General features: G+C 52.6%; 37 non-coding genes across 37 annotated transcripts; all 37 read left to right on the top strand.

Moving 5' to 3' along the window:
• The first annotated feature begins 122 nt into the window (after positions 1–122).
• Positions 123–240, top strand: LOC130278176 (U5 spliceosomal RNA). The gene has a single exon (XR_008845837.1). It is a non-coding gene; the product is annotated as a U5 spliceosomal RNA (small nuclear RNA).
• A 370-nt stretch (positions 241–610) lies between these two features.
• On the top strand, positions 611–728 carry LOC130278175 (U5 spliceosomal RNA). The gene has a single exon (XR_008845836.1). It is a non-coding gene; the product is annotated as a U5 spliceosomal RNA (small nuclear RNA).
• A 360-nt stretch (positions 729–1,088) lies between these two features.
• LOC130278174 (U5 spliceosomal RNA) lies at positions 1,089–1,206 on the top strand. Its single transcript, XR_008845835.1, has one exon. It is a non-coding gene; the product is annotated as a U5 spliceosomal RNA (small nuclear RNA).
• Positions 1,207–1,567: 361 nt separating this feature from the next.
• Positions 1,568–1,685, top strand: LOC130278173 (U5 spliceosomal RNA). Its single transcript, XR_008845834.1, has one exon. It is a non-coding gene; the product is annotated as a U5 spliceosomal RNA (small nuclear RNA).
• Positions 1,686–2,044: 359 nt separating this feature from the next.
• On the top strand, positions 2,045–2,162 carry LOC130278172 (U5 spliceosomal RNA). The gene has a single exon (XR_008845833.1). It is a non-coding gene; the product is annotated as a U5 spliceosomal RNA (small nuclear RNA).
• Positions 2,163–2,530: 368 nt separating this feature from the next.
• LOC130278170 (U5 spliceosomal RNA) lies at positions 2,531–2,648 on the top strand. Its single transcript, XR_008845832.1, has one exon. It is a non-coding gene; the product is annotated as a U5 spliceosomal RNA (small nuclear RNA).
• A 359-nt stretch (positions 2,649–3,007) lies between these two features.
• On the top strand, positions 3,008–3,125 carry LOC130278169 (U5 spliceosomal RNA). Its single transcript, XR_008845831.1, has one exon. It is a non-coding gene; the product is annotated as a U5 spliceosomal RNA (small nuclear RNA).
• Positions 3,126–3,511: 386 nt separating this feature from the next.
• LOC130278293 (U5 spliceosomal RNA) lies at positions 3,512–3,629 on the top strand. The gene has a single exon (XR_008845945.1). It is a non-coding gene; the product is annotated as a U5 spliceosomal RNA (small nuclear RNA).
• Positions 3,630–3,988: 359 nt separating this feature from the next.
• On the top strand, positions 3,989–4,106 carry LOC130278168 (U5 spliceosomal RNA). Its single transcript, XR_008845830.1, has one exon. It is a non-coding gene; the product is annotated as a U5 spliceosomal RNA (small nuclear RNA).
• Positions 4,107–4,474: 368 nt separating this feature from the next.
• On the top strand, positions 4,475–4,592 carry LOC130278167 (U5 spliceosomal RNA). Its single transcript, XR_008845829.1, has one exon. It is a non-coding gene; the product is annotated as a U5 spliceosomal RNA (small nuclear RNA).
• A 369-nt stretch (positions 4,593–4,961) lies between these two features.
• Positions 4,962–5,079, top strand: LOC130278166 (U5 spliceosomal RNA). The gene has a single exon (XR_008845828.1). It is a non-coding gene; the product is annotated as a U5 spliceosomal RNA (small nuclear RNA).
• Positions 5,080–5,438: 359 nt separating this feature from the next.
• Positions 5,439–5,556, top strand: LOC130278165 (U5 spliceosomal RNA). Its single transcript, XR_008845827.1, has one exon. It is a non-coding gene; the product is annotated as a U5 spliceosomal RNA (small nuclear RNA).
• A 358-nt stretch (positions 5,557–5,914) lies between these two features.
• LOC130278164 (U5 spliceosomal RNA) lies at positions 5,915–6,032 on the top strand. Its single transcript, XR_008845826.1, has one exon. It is a non-coding gene; the product is annotated as a U5 spliceosomal RNA (small nuclear RNA).
• A 369-nt stretch (positions 6,033–6,401) lies between these two features.
• On the top strand, positions 6,402–6,519 carry LOC130278163 (U5 spliceosomal RNA). The gene has a single exon (XR_008845825.1). It is a non-coding gene; the product is annotated as a U5 spliceosomal RNA (small nuclear RNA).
• Positions 6,520–6,879: 360 nt separating this feature from the next.
• On the top strand, positions 6,880–6,997 carry LOC130278162 (U5 spliceosomal RNA). The gene has a single exon (XR_008845824.1). It is a non-coding gene; the product is annotated as a U5 spliceosomal RNA (small nuclear RNA).
• A 368-nt stretch (positions 6,998–7,365) lies between these two features.
• LOC130278160 (U5 spliceosomal RNA) lies at positions 7,366–7,483 on the top strand. Its single transcript, XR_008845823.1, has one exon. It is a non-coding gene; the product is annotated as a U5 spliceosomal RNA (small nuclear RNA).
• Positions 7,484–7,843: 360 nt separating this feature from the next.
• LOC130278158 (U5 spliceosomal RNA) lies at positions 7,844–7,961 on the top strand. Its single transcript, XR_008845822.1, has one exon. It is a non-coding gene; the product is annotated as a U5 spliceosomal RNA (small nuclear RNA).
• A 368-nt stretch (positions 7,962–8,329) lies between these two features.
• On the top strand, positions 8,330–8,447 carry LOC130278157 (U5 spliceosomal RNA). The gene has a single exon (XR_008845821.1). It is a non-coding gene; the product is annotated as a U5 spliceosomal RNA (small nuclear RNA).
• Positions 8,448–8,815: 368 nt separating this feature from the next.
• Positions 8,816–8,933, top strand: LOC130278156 (U5 spliceosomal RNA). The gene has a single exon (XR_008845820.1). It is a non-coding gene; the product is annotated as a U5 spliceosomal RNA (small nuclear RNA).
• Positions 8,934–9,292: 359 nt separating this feature from the next.
• Positions 9,293–9,410, top strand: LOC130278155 (U5 spliceosomal RNA). Its single transcript, XR_008845818.1, has one exon. It is a non-coding gene; the product is annotated as a U5 spliceosomal RNA (small nuclear RNA).
• A 359-nt stretch (positions 9,411–9,769) lies between these two features.
• Positions 9,770–9,887, top strand: LOC130278154 (U5 spliceosomal RNA). The gene has a single exon (XR_008845817.1). It is a non-coding gene; the product is annotated as a U5 spliceosomal RNA (small nuclear RNA).
• A 369-nt stretch (positions 9,888–10,256) lies between these two features.
• LOC130278153 (U5 spliceosomal RNA) lies at positions 10,257–10,374 on the top strand. Its single transcript, XR_008845816.1, has one exon. It is a non-coding gene; the product is annotated as a U5 spliceosomal RNA (small nuclear RNA).
• Positions 10,375–10,741: 367 nt separating this feature from the next.
• On the top strand, positions 10,742–10,859 carry LOC130278152 (U5 spliceosomal RNA). The gene has a single exon (XR_008845815.1). It is a non-coding gene; the product is annotated as a U5 spliceosomal RNA (small nuclear RNA).
• Positions 10,860–11,227: 368 nt separating this feature from the next.
• On the top strand, positions 11,228–11,345 carry LOC130278151 (U5 spliceosomal RNA). The gene has a single exon (XR_008845814.1). It is a non-coding gene; the product is annotated as a U5 spliceosomal RNA (small nuclear RNA).
• A 359-nt stretch (positions 11,346–11,704) lies between these two features.
• LOC130278149 (U5 spliceosomal RNA) lies at positions 11,705–11,822 on the top strand. The gene has a single exon (XR_008845813.1). It is a non-coding gene; the product is annotated as a U5 spliceosomal RNA (small nuclear RNA).
• A 368-nt stretch (positions 11,823–12,190) lies between these two features.
• On the top strand, positions 12,191–12,308 carry LOC130278292 (U5 spliceosomal RNA). The gene has a single exon (XR_008845944.1). It is a non-coding gene; the product is annotated as a U5 spliceosomal RNA (small nuclear RNA).
• A 359-nt stretch (positions 12,309–12,667) lies between these two features.
• On the top strand, positions 12,668–12,785 carry LOC130278148 (U5 spliceosomal RNA). Its single transcript, XR_008845812.1, has one exon. It is a non-coding gene; the product is annotated as a U5 spliceosomal RNA (small nuclear RNA).
• Positions 12,786–13,153: 368 nt separating this feature from the next.
• LOC130278146 (U5 spliceosomal RNA) lies at positions 13,154–13,271 on the top strand. The gene has a single exon (XR_008845811.1). It is a non-coding gene; the product is annotated as a U5 spliceosomal RNA (small nuclear RNA).
• Positions 13,272–13,637: 366 nt separating this feature from the next.
• On the top strand, positions 13,638–13,755 carry LOC130278281 (U5 spliceosomal RNA). Its single transcript, XR_008845934.1, has one exon. It is a non-coding gene; the product is annotated as a U5 spliceosomal RNA (small nuclear RNA).
• A 359-nt stretch (positions 13,756–14,114) lies between these two features.
• On the top strand, positions 14,115–14,232 carry LOC130278291 (U5 spliceosomal RNA). Its single transcript, XR_008845943.1, has one exon. It is a non-coding gene; the product is annotated as a U5 spliceosomal RNA (small nuclear RNA).
• A 358-nt stretch (positions 14,233–14,590) lies between these two features.
• Positions 14,591–14,708, top strand: LOC130278145 (U5 spliceosomal RNA). Its single transcript, XR_008845810.1, has one exon. It is a non-coding gene; the product is annotated as a U5 spliceosomal RNA (small nuclear RNA).
• Positions 14,709–15,077: 369 nt separating this feature from the next.
• Positions 15,078–15,195, top strand: LOC130278144 (U5 spliceosomal RNA). The gene has a single exon (XR_008845809.1). It is a non-coding gene; the product is annotated as a U5 spliceosomal RNA (small nuclear RNA).
• A 368-nt stretch (positions 15,196–15,563) lies between these two features.
• Positions 15,564–15,681, top strand: LOC130278143 (U5 spliceosomal RNA). Its single transcript, XR_008845808.1, has one exon. It is a non-coding gene; the product is annotated as a U5 spliceosomal RNA (small nuclear RNA).
• A 367-nt stretch (positions 15,682–16,048) lies between these two features.
• Positions 16,049–16,166, top strand: LOC130278142 (U5 spliceosomal RNA). The gene has a single exon (XR_008845807.1). It is a non-coding gene; the product is annotated as a U5 spliceosomal RNA (small nuclear RNA).
• A 360-nt stretch (positions 16,167–16,526) lies between these two features.
• LOC130278141 (U5 spliceosomal RNA) lies at positions 16,527–16,644 on the top strand. Its single transcript, XR_008845806.1, has one exon. It is a non-coding gene; the product is annotated as a U5 spliceosomal RNA (small nuclear RNA).
• A 359-nt stretch (positions 16,645–17,003) lies between these two features.
• Positions 17,004–17,121, top strand: LOC130278140 (U5 spliceosomal RNA). Its single transcript, XR_008845805.1, has one exon. It is a non-coding gene; the product is annotated as a U5 spliceosomal RNA (small nuclear RNA).
• Positions 17,122–17,489: 368 nt separating this feature from the next.
• Positions 17,490–17,607, top strand: LOC130278139 (U5 spliceosomal RNA). Its single transcript, XR_008845804.1, has one exon. It is a non-coding gene; the product is annotated as a U5 spliceosomal RNA (small nuclear RNA).
• Positions 17,608–17,700: the final 93 nt, after the last annotated feature.

Raw genomic sequence — 17,700 nt, 5'->3', positions numbered from 1 at the left:
CAGCTTTTTGGGGGGTGTCATGCAGTGACCCCCCCCCCCCCCCTTTCCAGAAGTTGGGAGCTCTCCGCGGCTTAGCACAGGACGGCAACCATGGCGGTAGGATGGGGAAGGCAGTGTTGGGTATGCTCATGTTTCTCTTCATATCGTAAAAATCTTTCGCCTTTTACTAAAGATTTCCGTGGAGAGGAATGAAACTGAGTTTCGTAGCAATTTTTGCACGCTCCGGCTTTTGCCGGAGCTTTCCTTCTTTGGTCAGAAAAATAAAACATGCCTTCTCCTGCAGCTTCTCCGCAGCCTCATTTGCCTATCAAGCAAGCGCTTGGACCCGCCTCCTGCAGTGGAGGGCAGTGCTTAGCCAGAGAAGAGGAGGACAACAAGTCCCAGCTGGAAAAGGGGACAACAAGTCCCAGGCTGCCCACCACCTAATAGCCAAAGGAATGGAGGATTCTGGGAAAGGGGTGGACTTTTCCTGGTTTGCAGCTTTTTGGGGGGAATTGGGGGGTGTCATGCAGTGACCCCCCCCCCCCCCCCTTTCCAGAAGTTGGGAGCTCTCCGCGGCTTAGCACAGGACGGCAACCATGGCGGTAGGATGGGGAAGGCAGTGTTGGGTATGCTCATGTTTCTCTTCATATCGTAAAAATCTTTCGCCTTTTACTAAAGATTTCCGTGGAGAGGAATGAAACTGAGTTTCGTAGCAATTTTTGCACGCTCCGGCTTTTGCCGGAGCTTTCCTTCTTTGGTCAGAAAAATAAAACATGCCTTCTCCTGCAGCTTCTCCGCAGCCTCATTTGCCTATCAAGCAAGCGCTTGGACCCGCCTCCTGCAGTGGAGGGCAGTGCTTAGCCAGAGAAGAGGAGGACAACAAGTCCCAGCTGGAAAAGGGGACAACAAGTCCCAGGCTGCCCACCACCTAATAGCCAAAGGAATGGAGGATTCTGGGAAAGGGGTGGACTTTTCCTGGTTTGCAGCTTTTTGGGGGGTGTCATGCAGTGACCCCCCCCCCCCCCCCTTTCCAGAAGTTGGGAGCTCTCCGCGGCTTAGCACAGGACGGCAACCATGGCGGTAGGATGGGGAAGGCAGTGTTGGGTATGCTCATGTTTCTCTTCATATCGTAAAAATCTTTCGCCTTTTACTAAAGATTTCCGTGGAGAGGAATGAAACTGAGTTTCGTAGCAATTTTTGCACGCTCCGGCTTTTGCCGGAGCTTTCCTTCTTTGGTCAGAAAAATAAAACATGCCTTCTCCTGCAGCTTCTCCGCAGCCTCATTTGCCTATCAAGCAAGCGCTTGGACCCGCCTCCTGCAGTGGAGGGCAGTGCTTAGCCAGAGAAGAGGAGGACAACAAGTCCCAGCTGGAAAAGGGGACAACAAGTCCCAGGCTGCCCACCACCTAATAGCCAAAGGAATGGAGGATTCTGGGAAAGGGGTGGACTTTTCCTGGTTTGCAGCTTTTTGGGGGGTGTCATGCAGTGACCCCCCCCCCCCCCCCCTTTCCAGAAGTTGGGAGCTCTCCGCGGCTTAGCACAGGACGGCAACCATGGCGGTAGGATGGGGAAGGCAGTGTTGGGTATGCTCATGTTTCTCTTCATATCGTAAAAATCTTTCGCCTTTTACTAAAGATTTCCGTGGAGAGGAATGAAACTGAGTTTCGTAGCAATTTTTGCACGCTCCGGCTTTTGCCGGAGCTTTCCTTCTTTGGTCAGAAAAATAAAACATGCCTTCTCCTGCAGCTTCTCCGCAGCCTCATTTGCCTATCAAGCAAGCGCTTGGACCCGCCTCCTGCAGTGGAGGGCAGTGCTTAGCCAGAGAAGAGGAGGACAACAAGTCCCAGCTGGAAAAGGGGACAACAAGTCCCAGGCTGCCCACCACCTAATAGCCAAAGGAATGGAGGATTCTGGGAAAGGGGTGGACTTTTCCTGGTTTGCAGCTTTTTGGGGGGTGTCATGCAGTGACCCCCCCCCCCCCCCTTTCCAGAAGTTGGGAGCTCTCCGCGGCTTAGCACAGGACGGCAACCATGGCGGTAGGATGGGGAAGGCAGTGTTGGGTATGCTCATGTTTCTCTTCATATCGTAAAAATCTTTCGCCTTTTACTAAAGATTTCCGTGGAGAGGAATGAAACTGAGTTTCGTAGCAATTTTTGCACGCTCCGGCTTTTGCCGGAGCTTTCCTTCTTTGGTCAGAAAAATAAAACATGCCTTCTCCTGCAGCTTCTCCGCAGCCTCATTTGCCTATCAAGCAAGCGCTTGGACCCGCCTCCTGCAGTGGAGGGCAGTGCTTAGCCAGAGAAGAGGAGGACAACAAGTCCCAGCTGGAAAAGGGGACAACAAGTCCCAGGCTGCCCACCACCTAATAGCCAAAGGAATGGAGGATTCTGGGAAAGGGGTGGACTTTTCCTGGTTTGCAGCTTTTTGGGGGGAATTGGGGGGTGTCATGCAGTGACCCCCCCCCCCCCCTTTCCAGAAGTTGGGAGCTCTCCGCGGCTTAGCACAGGACGGCAACCATGGCGGTAGGATGGGGAAGGCAGTGTTGGGTATGCTCATGTTTCTCTTCATATCGTAAAAATCTTTCGCCTTTTACTAAAGATTTCCGTGGAGAGGAATGAAACTGAGTTTCGTAGCAATTTTTGCACGCTCCGGCTTTTGCCGGAGCTTTCCTTCTTTGGTCAGAAAAATAAAACATGCCTTCTCCTGCAGCTTCTCCGCAGCCTCATTTGCCTATCAAGCAAGCGCTTGGACCCGCCTCCTGCAGTGGAGGGCAGTGCTTAGCCAGAGAAGAGGAGGACAACAAGTCCCAGCTGGAAAAGGGGACAACAAGTCCCAGGCTGCCCACCACCTAATAGCCAAAGGAATGGAGGATTCTGGGAAAGGGGTGGACTTTTCCTGGTTTGCAGCTTTTTGGGGGGTGTCATGCAGTGACCCCCCCCCCCCCCCTTTCCAGAAGTTGGGAGCTCTCCGCGGCTTAGCACAGGACGGCAACCATGGCGGTAGGATGGGGAAGGCAGTGTTGGGTATGCTCATGTTTCTCTTCATATCGTAAAAATCTTTCGCCTTTTACTAAAGATTTCCGTGGAGAGGAATGAAACTGAGTTTCGTAGCAATTTTTGCACGCTCCGGCTTTTGCCGGAGCTTTCCTTCTTTGGTCAGAAAAATAAAACATGCCTTCTCCTGCAGCTTCTCCGCAGCCTCATTTGCCTATCAAGCAAGCGCTTGGACCCGCCTCCTGCAGTGGAGGGCAGTGCTTAGCCAGAGAAGAGGAGGACAACAAGTCCCAGCTGGAAAAGGGGACAACAAGGAAAAGGGGACAACAAGTCCCAGGCTGCCCACCACCTAATAGCCAAAGGAATGGAGGATTCTGGGAAAGGGGTGGACTTTTCCTGGTTTGCAGCTTTTTGGGGGGAATTGGGGGGTGTCATGCAGTGACCCCCCCCCCCCCCCTTTCCAGAAGTTGGGAGCTCTCCGCGGCTTAGCACAGGACGGCAACCATGGCGGTAGGATGGGGAAGGCAGTGTTGGGTATGCTCATGTTTCTCTTCATATCGTAAAAATCTTTCGCCTTTTACTAAAGATTTCCGTGGAGAGGAATGAAACTGAGTTTCGTAGCAATTTTTGCACGCTCCAGCTTTTGCCGGAGCTTTCCTTCTTTGGTCAGAAAAATAAAACATGCCTTCTCCTGCAGCTTCTCCGCAGCCTCATTTGCCTATCAAGCAAGCGCTTGGACCCGCCTCCTGCAGTGGAGGGCAGTGCTTAGCCAGAGAAGAGGAGGACAACAAGTCCCAGCTGGAAAAGGGGACAACAAGTCCCAGGCTGCCCACCACCTAATAGCCAAAGGAATGGAGGATTCTGGGAAAGGGGTGGACTTTTCCTGGTTTGCAGCTTTTTGGGGGGTGTCATGCAGTGACCCCCCCCCCCCCCCTTTCCAGAAGTTGGGAGCTCTCCGCGGCTTAGCACAGGACGGCAACCATGGCGGTAGGATGGGGAAGGCAGTGTTGGGTATGCTCATGTTTCTCTTCATATCGTAAAAATCTTTCGCCTTTTACTAAAGATTTCCGTGGAGAGGAATGAAACTGAGTTTCGTAGCAATTTTTGCACGCTCCGGCTTTTGCCGGAGCTTTCCTTCTTTGGTCAGAAAAATAAAACATGCCTTCTCCTGCAGCTTCTCCGCAGCCTCATTTGCCTATCAAGCAAGCGCTTGGACCCGCCTCCTGCAGTGGAGGGCAGTGCTTAGCCAGAGAAGAGGAGGACAACAAGTCCCAGCTGGAAAAGGGGACAACAAGTCCCAGGCTGCCCACCACCTAATAGCCAAAGGAATGGAGGATTCTGGGAAAGGGGTGGACTTTTCCTGGTTTGCAGCTTTTTGGGGGGAATTGGGGGGTGTCATGCAGTGACCCCCCCCCCCCCCTTTCCAGAAGTTGGGAGCTCTCCGCGGCTTAGCACAGGACGGCAACCATGGCGGTAGGATGGGGAAGGCAGTGTTGGGTATGCTCATGTTTCTCTTCATATCGTAAAAATCTTTCGCCTTTTACTAAAGATTTCCGTGGAGAGGAATGAAACTGAGTTTCGTAGCAATTTTTGCACGCTCCGGCTTTTGCCGGAGCTTTCCTTCTTTGGTCAGAAAAATAAAACATGCCTTCTCCTGCAGCTTCTCCGCAGCCTCATTTGCCTATCAAGCAAGCGCTTGGACCCGCCTCCTGCAGTGGAGGGCAGTGCTTAGCCAGAGAAGAGGAGGACAACAAGTCCCAGCTGGAAAAGGGGACAACAAGTCCCAGGCTGCCCACCACCTAATAGCCAAAGGAATGGAGGATTCTGGGAAAGGGGTGGACTTTTCCTGGTTTGCAGCTTTTTGGGGGGAATTGGGGGGTGTCATGCAGTGACCCCCCCCCCCCCCCTTTCCAGAAGTTGGGAGCTCTCCGCGGCTTAGCACAGGACGGCAACCATGGCGGTAGGATGGGGAAGGCAGTGTTGGGTATGCTCATGTTTCTCTTCATATCGTAAAAATCTTTCGCCTTTTACTAAAGATTTCCGTGGAGAGGAATGAAACTGAGTTTCGTAGCAATTTTTGCACGCTCCGGCTTTTGCCGGAGCTTTCCTTCTTTGGTCAGAAAAATAAAACATGCCTTCTCCTGCAGCTTCTCCGCAGCCTCATTTGCCTATCAAGCAAGCGCTTGGACCCGCCTCCTGCAGTGGAGGGCAGTGCTTAGCCAGAGAAGAGGAGGACAACAAGTCCCAGCTGGAAAAGGGGACAACAAGTCCCAGGCTGCCCACCACCTAATAGCCAAAGGAATGGAGGATTCTGGGAAAGGGGTGGACTTTTCCTGGTTTGCAGCTTTTTGGGGGGTGTCATGCAGTGACCCCCCCCCCCCCCCTTTCCAGAAGTTGGGAGCTCTCCGCGGCTTAGCACAGGACGGCAACCATGGCGGTAGGATGGGGAAGGCAGTGTTGGGTATGCTCATGTTTCTCTTCATATCGTAAAAATCTTTCGCCTTTTACTAAAGATTTCCGTGGAGAGGAATGAAACTGAGTTTCGTAGCAATTTTTGCACGCTCCGGCTTTTGCCGGAGCTTTCCTTCTTTGGTCAGAAAAATAAAACATGCCTTCTCCTGCAGCTTCTCCGCAGCCTCATTTGCCTATCAAGCAAGCGCTTGGACCCGCCTCCTGCAGTGGAGGGCAGTGCTTAGCCAGAGAAGAGGAGGACAACAAGTCCCAGCTGGAAAAGGGGACAACAAGTCCCAGGCTGCCCACCACCTAATAGCCAAAGGAATGGAGGATTCTGGGAAAGGGGTGGACTTTTCCTGGTTTGCAGCTTTTTGGGGGGTGTCATGCAGTGACCCCCCCCCCCCCCTTTCCAGAAGTTGGGAGCTCTCCGCGGCTTAGCACAGGACGGCAACCATGGCGGTAGGATGGGGAAGGCAGTGTTGGGTATGCTCATGTTTCTCTTCATATCGTAAAAATCTTTCGCCTTTTACTAAAGATTTCCGTGGAGAGGAATGAAACTGAGTTTCGTAGCAATTTTTGCACGCTCCGGCTTTTGCCGGAGCTTTCCTTCTTTGGTCAGAAAAATAAAACATGCCTTCTCCTGCAGCTTCTCCGCAGCCTCATTTGCCTATCAAGCAAGCGCTTGGACCCGCCTCCTGCAGTGGAGGGCAGTGCTTAGCCAGAGAAGAGGAGGACAACAAGTCCCAGCTGGAAAAGGGGACAACAAGTCCCAGGCTGCCCACCACCTAATAGCCAAAGGAATGGAGGATTCTGGGAAAGGGGTGGACTTTTCCTGGTTTGCAGCTTTTTGGGGGGAATTGGGGGGTGTCATGCAGTGACCCCCCCCCCCCCCCTTTCCAGAAGTTGGGAGCTCTCCGCGGCTTAGCACAGGACGGCAACCATGGCGGTAGGATGGGGAAGGCAGTGTTGGGTATGCTCATGTTTCTCTTCATATCGTAAAAATCTTTCGCCTTTTACTAAAGATTTCCGTGGAGAGGAATGAAACTGAGTTTCGTAGCAATTTTTGCACGCTCCGGCTTTTGCCGGAGCTTTCCTTCTTTGGTCAGAAAAATAAAACATGCCTTCTCCTGCAGCTTCTCCGCAGCCTCATTTGCCTATCAAGCAAGCGCTTGGACCCGCCTCCTGCAGTGGAGGGCAGTGCTTAGCCAGAGAAGAGGAGGACAACAAGTCCCAGCTGGAAAAGGGGACAACAAGTCCCAGGCTGCCCACCACCTAATAGCCAAAGGAATGGAGGATTCTGGGAAAGGGGTGGACTTTTCCTGGTTTGCAGCTTTTTGGGGGGTGTCATGCAGTGACCCCCCCCCCCCCCCCTTTCCAGAAGTTGGGAGCTCTCCGCGGCTTAGCACAGGACGGCAACCATGGCGGTAGGATGGGGAAGGCAGTGTTGGGTATGCTCATGTTTCTCTTCATATCGTAAAAATCTTTCGCCTTTTACTAAAGATTTCCGTGGAGAGGAATGAAACTGAGTTTCGTAGCAATTTTTGCACGCTCCGGCTTTTGCCGGAGCTTTCCTTCTTTGGTCAGAAAAATAAAACATGCCTTCTCCTGCAGCTTCTCCGCAGCCTCATTTGCCTATCAAGCAAGCGCTTGGACCCGCCTCCTGCAGTGGAGGGCAGTGCTTAGCCAGAGAAGAGGAGGACAACAAGTCCCAGCTGGAAAAGGGGACAACAAGTCCCAGGCTGCCCACCACCTAATAGCCAAAGGAATGGAGGATTCTGGGAAAGGGGTGGACTTTTCCTGGTTTGCAGCTTTTTGGGGGGAATTGGGGGGTGTCATGCAGTGACCCCCCCCCCCCCCTTTCCAGAAGTTGGGAGCTCTCCGCGGCTTAGCACAGGACGGCAACCATGGCGGTAGGATGGGGAAGGCAGTGTTGGGTATGCTCATGTTTCTCTTCATATCGTAAAAATCTTTCGCCTTTTACTAAAGATTTCCGTGGAGAGGAATGAAACTGAGTTTCGTAGCAATTTTTGCACGCTCCGGCTTTTGCCGGAGCTTTCCTTCTTTGGTCAGAAAAATAAAACATGCCTTCTCCTGCAGCTTCTCCGCAGCCTCATTTGCCTATCAAGCAAGCGCTTGGACCCGCCTCCTGCAGTGGAGGGCAGTGCTTAGCCAGAGAAGAGGAGGACAACAAGTCCCAGCTGGAAAAGGGGACAACAAGTCCCAGGCTGCCCACCACCTAATAGCCAAAGGAATGGAGGATTCTGGGAAAGGGGTGGACTTTTCCTGGTTTGCAGCTTTTTGGGGGGTGTCATGCAGTGACCCCCCCCCCCCCCCCTTTCCAGAAGTTGGGAGCTCTCCGCGGCTTAGCACAGGACGGCAACCATGGCGGTAGGATGGGGAAGGCAGTGTTGGGTATGCTCATGTTTCTCTTCATATCGTAAAAATCTTTCGCCTTTTACTAAAGATTTCCGTGGAGAGGAATGAAACTGAGTTTCGTAGCAATTTTTGCACGCTCCGGCTTTTGCCGGAGCTTTCCTTCTTTGGTCAGAAAAATAAAACATGCCTTCTCCTGCAGCTTCTCCGCAGCCTCATTTGCCTATCAAGCAAGCGCTTGGACCCGCCTCCTGCAGTGGAGGGCAGTGCTTAGCCAGAGAAGAGGAGGACAACAAGTCCCAGCTGGAAAAGGGGACAACAAGTCCCAGGCTGCCCACCACCTAATAGCCAAAGGAATGGAGGATTCTGGGAAAGGGGTGGACTTTTCCTGGTTTGCAGCTTTTTGGGGGGAATTGGGGGGTGTCATGCAGTGACCCCCCCCCCCCCCTTTCCAGAAGTTGGGAGCTCTCCGCGGCTTAGCACAGGACGGCAACCATGGCGGTAGGATGGGGAAGGCAGTGTTGGGTATGCTCATGTTTCTCTTCATATCGTAAAAATCTTTCGCCTTTTACTAAAGATTTCCGTGGAGAGGAATGAAACTGAGTTTCGTAGCAATTTTTGCACGCTCCGGCTTTTGCCGGAGCTTTCCTTCTTTGGTCAGAAAAATAAAACATGCCTTCTCCTGCAGCTTCTCCGCAGCCTCATTTGCCTATCAAGCAAGCGCTTGGACCCGCCTCCTGCAGTGGAGGGCAGTGCTTAGCCAGAGAAGAGGAGGACAACAAGTCCCAGCTGGAAAAGGGGACAACAAGTCCCAGGCTGCCCACCACCTAATAGCCAAAGGAATGGAGGATTCTGGGAAAGGGGTGGACTTTTCCTGGTTTGCAGCTTTTTGGGGGGAATTGGGGGGTGTCATGCAGTGACCCCCCCCCCCCCCTTTCCAGAAGTTGGGAGCTCTCCGCGGCTTAGCACAGGACGGCAACCATGGCGGTAGGATGGGGAAGGCAGTGTTGGGTATGCTCATGTTTCTCTTCATATCGTAAAAATCTTTCGCCTTTTACTAAAGATTTCCGTGGAGAGGAATGAAACTGAGTTTCGTAGCAATTTTTGCACGCTCCGGCTTTTGCCGGAGCTTTCCTTCTTTGGTCAGAAAAATAAAACATGCCTTCTCCTGCAGCTTCTCCGCAGCCTCATTTGCCTATCAAGCAAGCGCTTGGACCCGCCTCCTGCAGTGGAGGGCAGTGCTTAGCCAGAGAAGAGGAGGACAACAAGTCCCAGCTGGAAAAGGGGACAACAAGTCCCAGGCTGCCCACCACCTAATAGCCAAAGGAATGGAGGATTCTGGGAAAGGGGTGGACTTTTCCTGGTTTGCAGCTTTTTGGGGGGTGTCATGCAGTGACCCCCCCCCCCCCCCTTTCCAGAAGTTGGGAGCTCTCCGCGGCTTAGCACAGGACGGCAACCATGGCGGTAGGATGGGGAAGGCAGTGTTGGGTATGCTCATGTTTCTCTTCATATCGTAAAAATCTTTCGCCTTTTACTAAAGATTTCCGTGGAGAGGAATGAAACTGAGTTTCGTAGCAATTTTTGCACGCTCCGGCTTTTGCCGGAGCTTTCCTTCTTTGGTCAGAAAAATAAAACATGCCTTCTCCTGCAGCTTCTCCGCAGCCTCATTTGCCTATCAAGCAAGCGCTTGGACCCGCCTCCTGCAGTGGAGGGCAGTGCTTAGCCAGAGAAGAGGAGGACAACAAGTCCCAGCTGGAAAAGGGGACAACAAGTCCCAGGCTGCCCACCACCTAATAGCCAAAGGAATGGAGGATTCTGGGAAAGGGGTGGACTTTTCCTGGTTTGCAGCTTTTTGGGGGGTGTCATGCAGTGACCCCCCCCCCCCCCCTTTCCAGAAGTTGGGAGCTCTCCGCGGCTTAGCACAGGACGGCAACCATGGCGGTAGGATGGGGAAGGCAGTGTTGGGTATGCTCATGTTTCTCTTCATATCGTAAAAATCTTTCGCCTTTTACTAAAGATTTCCGTGGAGAGGAATGAAACTGAGTTTCGTAGCAATTTTTGCACGCTCCGGCTTTTGCCGGAGCTTTCCTTCTTTGGTCAGAAAAATAAAACATGCCTTCTCCTGCAGCTTCTCCGCAGCCTCATTTGCCTATCAAGCAAGCGCTTGGACCCGCCTCCTGCAGTGGAGGGCAGTGCTTAGCCAGAGAAGAGGAGGACAACAAGTCCCAGCTGGAAAAGGGGACAACAAGTCCCAGGCTGCCCACCACCTAATAGCCAAAGGAATGGAGGATTCTGGGAAAGGGGTGGACTTTTCCTGGTTTGCAGCTTTTTGGGGGGAATTGGGGGGTGTCATGCAGTGACCCCCCCCCCCCCCCTTTCCAGAAGTTGGGAGCTCTCCGCGGCTTAGCACAGGACGGCAACCATGGCGGTAGGATGGGGAAGGCAGTGTTGGGTATGCTCATGTTTCTCTTCATATCGTAAAAATCTTTCGCCTTTTACTAAAGATTTCCGTGGAGAGGAATGAAACTGAGTTTCGTAGCAATTTTTGCACGCTCCGGCTTTTGCCGGAGCTTTCCTTCTTTGGTCAGAAAAATAAAACATGCCTTCTCCTGCAGCTTCTCCGCAGCCTCATTTGCCTATCAAGCAAGCGCTTGGACCCGCCTCCTGCAGTGGAGGGCAGTGCTTAGCCAGAGAAGAGGAGGACAACAAGTCCCAGCTGGAAAAGGGGACAACAAGTCCCAGGCTGCCCACCACCTAATAGCCAAAGGAATGGAGGATTCTGGGAAAGGGGTGGACTTTTCCTGGTTTGCAGCTTTTTGGGGGGAATTGGGGGGTGTCATGCAGTGACCCCCCCCCCCCCTTTCCAGAAGTTGGGAGCTCTCCGCGGCTTAGCACAGGACGGCAACCATGGCGGTAGGATGGGGAAGGCAGTGTTGGGTATGCTCATGTTTCTCTTCATATCGTAAAAATCTTTCGCCTTTTACTAAAGATTTCCGTGGAGAGGAATGAAACTGAGTTTCGTAGCAATTTTTGCACGCTCCGGCTTTTGCCGGAGCTTTCCTTCTTTGGTCAGAAAAATAAAACATGCCTTCTCCTGCAGCTTCTCCGCAGCCTCATTTGCCTATCAAGCAAGCGCTTGGACCCGCCTCCTGCAGTGGAGGGCAGTGCTTAGCCAGAGAAGAGGAGGACAACAAGTCCCAGCTGGAAAAGGGGACAACAAGTCCCAGGCTGCCCACCACCTAATAGCCAAAGGAATGGAGGATTCTGGGAAAGGGGTGGACTTTTCCTGGTTTGCAGCTTTTTGGGGGGAATTGGGGGGTGTCATGCAGTGACCCCCCCCCCCCCCTTTCCAGAAGTTGGGAGCTCTCCGCGGCTTAGCACAGGACGGCAACCATGGCGGTAGGATGGGGAAGGCAGTGTTGGGTATGCTCATGTTTCTCTTCATATCGTAAAAATCTTTCGCCTTTTACTAAAGATTTCCGTGGAGAGGAATGAAACTGAGTTTCGTAGCAATTTTTGCACGCTCCGGCTTTTGCCGGAGCTTTCCTTCTTTGGTCAGAAAAATAAAACATGCCTTCTCCTGCAGCTTCTCCGCAGCCTCATTTGCCTATCAAGCAAGCGCTTGGACCCGCCTCCTGCAGTGGAGGGCAGTGCTTAGCCAGAGAAGAGGAGGACAACAAGTCCCAGCTGGAAAAGGGGACAACAAGTCCCAGGCTGCCCACCACCTAATAGCCAAAGGAATGGAGGATTCTGGGAAAGGGGTGGACTTTTCCTGGTTTGCAGCTTTTTGGGGGGTGTCATGCAGTGACCCCCCCCCCCCCCCTTTCCAGAAGTTGGGAGCTCTCCGCGGCTTAGCACAGGACGGCAACCATGGCGGTAGGATGGGGAAGGCAGTGTTGGGTATGCTCATGTTTCTCTTCATATCGTAAAAATCTTTCGCCTTTTACTAAAGATTTCCGTGGAGAGGAATGAAACTGAGTTTCGTAGCAATTTTTGCACGCTCCGGCTTTTGCCGGAGCTTTCCTTCTTTGGTCAGAAAAATAAAACATGCCTTCTCCTGCAGCTTCTCCGCAGCCTCATTTGCCTATCAAGCAAGCGCTTGGACCCGCCTCCTGCAGTGGAGGGCAGTGCTTAGCCAGAGAAGAGGAGGACAACAAGTCCCAGCTGGAAAAGGGGACAACAAGTCCCAGGCTGCCCACCACCTAATAGCCAAAGGAATGGAGGATTCTGGGAAAGGGGTGGACTTTTCCTGGTTTGCAGCTTTTTGGGGGGAATTGGGGGGTGTCATGCAGTGACCCCCCCCCCCCCCTTTCCAGAAGTTGGGAGCTCTCCGCGGCTTAGCACAGGACGGCAACCATGGCGGTAGGATGGGGAAGGCAGTGTTGGGTATGCTCATGTTTCTCTTCATATCGTAAAAATCTTTCGCCTTTTACTAAAGATTTCCGTGGAGAGGAATGAAACTGAGTTTCGTAGCAATTTTTGCACGCTCCAGCTTTTGCCGGAGCTTTCCTTCTTTGGTCAGAAAAATAAAACATGCCTTCTCCTGCAGCTTCTCCGCAGCCTCATTTGCCTATCAAGCAAGCGCTTGGACCCGCCTCCTGCAGTGGAGGGCAGTGCTTAGCCAGAGAAGAGGAGGACAACAAGTCCCAGCTGGAAAAGGGGACAACAAGTCCCAGGCTGCCCACCACCTAATAGCCAAAGGAATGGAGGATTCTGGGAAAGGGGTGGACTTTTCCTGGTTTGCAGCTTTTTGGGGGGTGTCATGCAGTGACCCCCCCCCCCCCCCTTTCCAGAAGTTGGGAGCTCTCCGCGGCTTAGCACAGGACGGCAACCATGGCGGTAGGATGGGGAAGGCAGTGTTGGGTATGCTCATGTTTCTCTTCATATCGTAAAAATCTTTCGCCTTTTACTAAAGATTTCCGTGGAGAGGAATGAAACTGAGTTTCGTAGCAATTTTTGCACGCTCCGGCTTTTGCCGGAGCTTTCCTTCTTTGGTCAGAAAAATAAAACATGCCTTCTCCTGCAGCTTCTCCGCAGCCTCATTTGCCTATCAAGCAAGCGCTTGGACCCGCCTCCTGCAGTGGAGGGCAGTGCTTAGCCAGAGAAGAGGAGGACAACAAGTCCCAGCTGGAAAAGGGGACAACAAGTCCCAGGCTGCCCACCACCTAATAGCCAAAGGAATGGAGGATTCTGGGAAAGGGGTGGACTTTTCCTGGTTTGCAGCTTTTTGGGGGGAATTGGGGGGTGTCATGCAGTGACCCCCCCCCCCCCCTTTCCAGAAGTTGGGAGCTCTCCGCGGCTTAGCACAGGACGGCAACCATGGCGGTAGGATGGGGAAGGCAGTGTTGGGTATGCTCATGTTTCTCTTCATATCGTAAAAATCTTTCGCCTTTTACTAAAGATTTCCGTGGAGAGGAATGAAACTGAGTTTCGTAGCAATTTTTGCACGCTCCGGCTTTTGCCGGAGCTTTCCTTCTTTGGTCAGAAAAATAAAACATGCCTTCTCCTGCAGCTTCTCCGCAGCCTCATTTGCCTATCAAGCAAGCGCTTGGACCCGCCTCCTGCAGTGGAGGGCAGTGCTTAGCCAGAGAAGAGGAGGACAACAAGTCCCAGCTGGAAAAGGGGACAACAAGTCCCAGGCTGCCCACCACCTAATAGCCAAAGGAATGGAGGATTCTGGGAAAGGGGTGGACTTTTCCTGGTTTGCAGCTTTTTGGGGGGAATTGGGGGGTGTCATGCAGTGACCCCCCCCCCCCTTTCCAGAAGTTGGGAGCTCTCCGCGGCTTAGCACAGGACGGCAACCATGGCGGTAGGATGGGGAAGGCAGTGTTGGGTATGCTCATGTTTCTCTTCATATCGTAAAAATCTTTCGCCTTTTACTAAAGATTTCCGTGGAGAGGAATGAAACTGAGTTTCGTAGCAATTTTTGCACGCTCTGGCTTTTGCCGGAGCTTTCCTTCTTTGGTCAGAAAAATAAAACATGCCTTCTCCTGCAGCTTCTCCGCAGCCTCATTTGCCTATCAAGCAAGCGCTTGGACCCGCCTCCTGCAGTGGAGGGCAGTGCTTAGCCAGAGAAGAGGAGGACAACAAGTCCCAGCTGGAAAAGGGGACAACAAGTCCCAGGCTGCCCACCACCTAATAGCCAAAGGAATGGAGGATTCTGGGAAAGGGGTGGACTTTTCCTGGTTTGCAGCTTTTTGGGGGGTGTCATGCAGTGACCCCCCCCCCCCCCCTTTCCAGAAGTTGGGAGCTCTCCGCGGCTTAGCACAGGACGGCAACCATGGCGGTAGGATGGGGAAGGCAGTGTTGGGTATGCTCATGTTTCTCTTCATATCGTAAAAATCTTTCGCCTTTTACTAAAGATTTCCGTGGAGAGGAATGAAACTGAGTTTCGTAGCAATTTTTGCACGCTCCAGCTTTTGCCGGAGCTTTCCTTCTTTGGTCAGAAAAATAAAACATGCCTTCTCCTGCAGCTTCTCCGCAGCCTCATTTGCCTATCAAGCAAGCGCTTGGACCCGCCTCCTGCAGTGGAGGGCAGTGCTTAGCCAGAGAAGAGGAGGACAACAAGTCCCAGCTGGAAAAGGGGACAACAAGTCCCAGGCTGCCCACCACCTAATAGCCAAAGGAATGGAGGATTCTGGGAAAGGGGTGGACTTTTCCTGGTTTGCAGCTTTTTGGGGGGTGTCATGCAGTGACCCCCCCCCCCCCCTTTCCAGAAGTTGGGAGCTCTCCGCGGCTTAGCACAGGACGGCAACCATGGCGGTAGGATGGGGAAGGCAGTGTTGGGTATGCTCATGTTTCTCTTCATATCGTAAAAATCTTTCGCCTTTTACTAAAGATTTCCGTGGAGAGGAATGAAACTGAGTTTCGTAGCAATTTTTGCACGCTCCGGCTTTTGCCGGAGCTTTCCTTCTTTGGTCAGAAAAATAAAACATGCCTTCTCCTGCAGCTTCTCCGCAGCCTCATTTGCCTATCAAGCAAGCGCTTGGACCCGCCTCCTGCAGTGGAGGGCAGTGCTTAGCCAGAGAAGAGGAGGACAACAAGTCCCAGCTGGAAAAGGGGACAACAAGTCCCAGGCTGCCCACCACCTAATAGCCAAAGGAATGGAGGATTCTGGGAAAGGGGTGGACTTTTCCTGGTTTGCAGCTTTTTGGGGGGAATTGGGGGGTGTCATGCAGTGACCCCCCCCCCCCCCCTTTCCAGAAGTTGGGAGCTCTCCGCGGCTTAGCACAGGACGGCAACCATGGCGGTAGGATGGGGAAGGCAGTGTTGGGTATGCTCATGTTTCTCTTCATATCGTAAAAATCTTTCGCCTTTTACTAAAGATTTCCGTGGAGAGGAATGAAACTGAGTTTCGTAGCAATTTTTGCACGCTCCGGCTTTTGCCGGAGCTTTCCTTCTTTGGTCAGAAAAATAAAACATGCCTTCTCCTGCAGCTTCTCCGCAGCCTCATTTGCCTATCAAGCAAGCGCTTGGACCCGCCTCCTGCAGTGGAGGGCAGTGCTTAGCCAGAGAAGAGGAGGACAACAAGTCCCAGCTGGAAAAGGGGACAACAAGTCCCAGGCTGCCCACCACCTAATAGCCAAAGGAATGGAGGATTCTGGGAAAGGGGTGGACTTTTCCTGGTTTGCAGCTTTTTGGGGGGAATTGGGGGGTGTCATGCAGTGACCCCCCCCCCCCCCTTTCCAGAAGTTGGGAGCTCTCCGCGGCTTAGCACAGGACGGCAACCATGGCGGTAGGATGGGGAAGGCAGTGTTGGGTATGCTCATGTTTCTCTTCATATCGTAAAAATCTTTCGCCTTTTACTAAAGATTTCCGTGGAGAGGAATGAAACTGAGTTTCGTAGCAATTTTTGCACGCTCCGGCTTTTGCCGGAGCTTTCCTTCTTTGGTCAGAAAAATAAAACATGCCTTCTCCTGCAGCTTCTCCGCAGCCTCATTTGCCTATCAAGCAAGCGCTTGGACCCGCCTCCTGCAGTGGAGGGCAGTGCTTAGCCAGAGAAGAGGAGGACAACAAGTCCCAGCTGGAAAAGGGGACAACAAGTCCCAGGCTGCCCACCACCTAATAGCCAAAGGAATGGAGGATTCTGGGAAAGGGGTGGACTTTTCCTGGTTTGCAGCTTTTTGGGGGGAATTGGGGGGTGTCATGCAGTGACCCCCCCCCCCCCTTTCCAGAAGTTGGGAGCTCTCCGCGGCTTAGCACAGGACGGCAACCATGGCGGTAGGATGGGGAAGGCAGTGTTGGGTATGCTCATGTTTCTCTTCATATCGTAAAAATCTTTCGCCTTTTACTAAAGATTTCCGTGGAGAGGAATGAAACTGAGTTTCGTAGCAATTTTTGCACGCTCCGGCTTTTGCCGGAGCTTTCCTTCTTTGGTCAGAAAAATAAAACATGCCTTCTCCTGCAGCTTCTCCGCAGCCTCATTTGCCTATCAAGCAAGCGCTTGGACCCGCCTCCTGCAGTGGAGGGCAGTGCTTAGCCAGAGAAGAGGAGGACAACAAGTCCCAGCTGGAAAAGGGGACAACAAGTCCCAGGCTGCCCACCACCTAATAGCCAAAGGAATGGAGGATTCTGGGAAAGGGGTGGACTTTTCCTGGTTTGCAGCTTTTTGGGGGGTGTCATGCAGTGACCCCCCCCCCCCCCCCTTTCCAGAAGTTGGGAGCTCTCCGCGGCTTAGCACAGGACGGCAACCATGGCGGTAGGATGGGGAAGGCAGTGTTGGGTATGCTCATGTTTCTCTTCATATCGTAAAAATCTTTCGCCTTTTACTAAAGATTTCCGTGGAGAGGAATGAAACTGAGTTTCGTAGCAATTTTTGCACGCTCCGGCTTTTGCCGGAGCTTTCCTTCTTTGGTCAGAAAAATAAAACATGCCTTCTCCTGCAGCTTCTCCGCAGCCTCATTTGCCTATCAAGCAAGCGCTTGGACCCGCCTCCTGCAGTGGAGGGCAGTGCTTAGCCAGAGAAGAGGAGGACAACAAGTCCCAGCTGGAAAAGGGGACAACAAGTCCCAGGCTGCCCACCACCTAATAGCCAAAGGAATGGAGGATTCTGGGAAAGGGGTGGACTTTTCCTGGTTTGCAGCTTTTTGGGGGGTGTCATGCAGTGACCCCCCCCCCCCCCCTTTCCAGAAGTTGGGAGCTCTCCGCGGCTTAGCACAGGACGGCAACCATGGCGGTAGGATGGGGAAGGCAGTGTTGGGTATGCTCATGTTTCTCTTCATATCGTAAAAATCTTTCGCCTTTTACTAAAGATTTCCGTGGAGAGGAATGAAACTGAGTTTCGTAGCAATTTTTGCACGCTCCGGCTTTTGCCGGAGCTTTCCTTCTTTGGTCAGAAAAATAAAACATGCCTTCTCCTGCAGCTTCTCCGCAGCCTCATTTGCCTATCAAGCAAGCGCTTGGACCCGCCTCCTGCAGTGGAGGGCAGTGCTTAGCCAGAGAAGAGGAGGACAACAAGTCCCAGCTGGAAAAGGGGACAACAAGTCCCAGGCTGCCCACCACCTAATAGCCAAAGGAATGGAGGATTCTGGGAAAGGGGTGGACTTTTCCTGGTTTGCAGCTTTTTGGGGGGAATTGGGGGGTGTCATGCAGTGACCCCCCCCCCCCCCTTTCCAGAAGTTGGGAGCTCTCCGCGGCTTAGCACAGGACGGCAACCATGGCGGTAGGATGGGGAAGGCAGTGTTGGGTATGCTCATGTTTCTCTTCATATCGTAAAAATCTTTCGCCTTTTACTAAAGATTTCCGTGGAGAGGAATGAAACTGAGTTTCGTAGCAATTTTTGCACGCTCCGGCTTTTGCCGGAGCTTTCCTTCTTTGGTCAGAAAAATAAAACATGCCTTCTCCTGCAGCTTCTCCGCAGCCTCATTTGCCTATCAAGCAAGCGCTTGGACCCGCCTCC

Source organism: Hyla sarda, chromosome 6, assembly GCF_029499605.1.
Source record: "Hyla sarda isolate aHylSar1 chromosome 6, aHylSar1.hap1, whole genome shotgun sequence".
Taxonomy (NCBI): domain Eukaryota; kingdom Metazoa; phylum Chordata; class Amphibia; order Anura; family Hylidae; genus Hyla; species Hyla sarda.
The sequence above is the reverse complement of the archived record's forward strand: the minus strand, read 5'-3'. Positions and strand labels throughout refer to the sequence as shown.